Below are 930 nucleotides of genomic sequence, written 5' to 3'. Positions count from 1 at the left end.
TGCCAGTTGAATGGTCCTTTTTTTTTTTCTTTTTGAGTTCAGGGAAATTCATGAATTCATTCCTGTGGGAGGGGCAACTAGACATCTTTCTCCTTCTGGGCCATGTGATCCCAAGTGAACAACACAGAGGCTGCTCCATGCTTCCCAAGACACGGGCGCAGATGGATGTGACACAAAAATACAGTACAGGGCAGTGATGGCAGTGAACATTTTCGGCACTAAGTGCCAAAAAGCGAGCACTTCATGCGCGCTTGTCTGGGTCACAACCAGAAGAGGAGCTGCCCAGCGGGCATGCGCTTGGCGGAAAATGAACTTCACGTTTCCGGTGCGCATGTGCACGTACTGATCAGCTGTCCAGGAATGCAATGAAAAGAGACATTTTGGCATGTTCCAGTTCAGAGAAGGGCTGTTTGTGGTTTTTCTTCTCTTTTTAAATGTAAAGCCAATCTTATACAGCCCAGGAGAGTAATGCAAAGGGTGCTTTGATGCCCTGTGGGCCCTTTAGGCTGCATTGTCCTTCCTTCCTTCCTTCCTTCCTTCCTTCCTTCCTTCCTTCCTTCCTTCCTTCCTTCCTTCCTTCCCTTTTTTAATATAAGAAGTTAGCCCCCTATGGCCTAGCAGCCATGGCCATCTCATCTCAGCATTGGGAGCAAAAAAATGTACTGTATTTTTCGGAGTATAAGACGCACCTTTTTCCCTCAAAAAAGAGGCTGCATCTTATACACTGAATACATCATTTTTTGCCTCTTGAAGCCCTGCCCCCTTCACCAATATGGCCGTGCAGAGCCTGTAGGAAACTTTCAGAGAGCTCCTGGAGGCTGGAGAGGGCAGAAACGAGAAATTCTCAATTTTGCCCAGCCCCCAGGAGCACTCTATAAGCTTCTTAGTGCCCTTTTTTTTTGGGGGGGGGGAGAACGGGTCCGTTTTCAT

Source organism: Thamnophis elegans, chromosome 10 (assembly GCF_009769535.1).
Source record: "Thamnophis elegans isolate rThaEle1 chromosome 10, rThaEle1.pri, whole genome shotgun sequence".
NCBI lineage: Eukaryota > Metazoa > Chordata > Lepidosauria > Squamata > Colubridae > Thamnophis > Thamnophis elegans.
Note: the sequence above shows the minus strand (reverse complement) of the source record.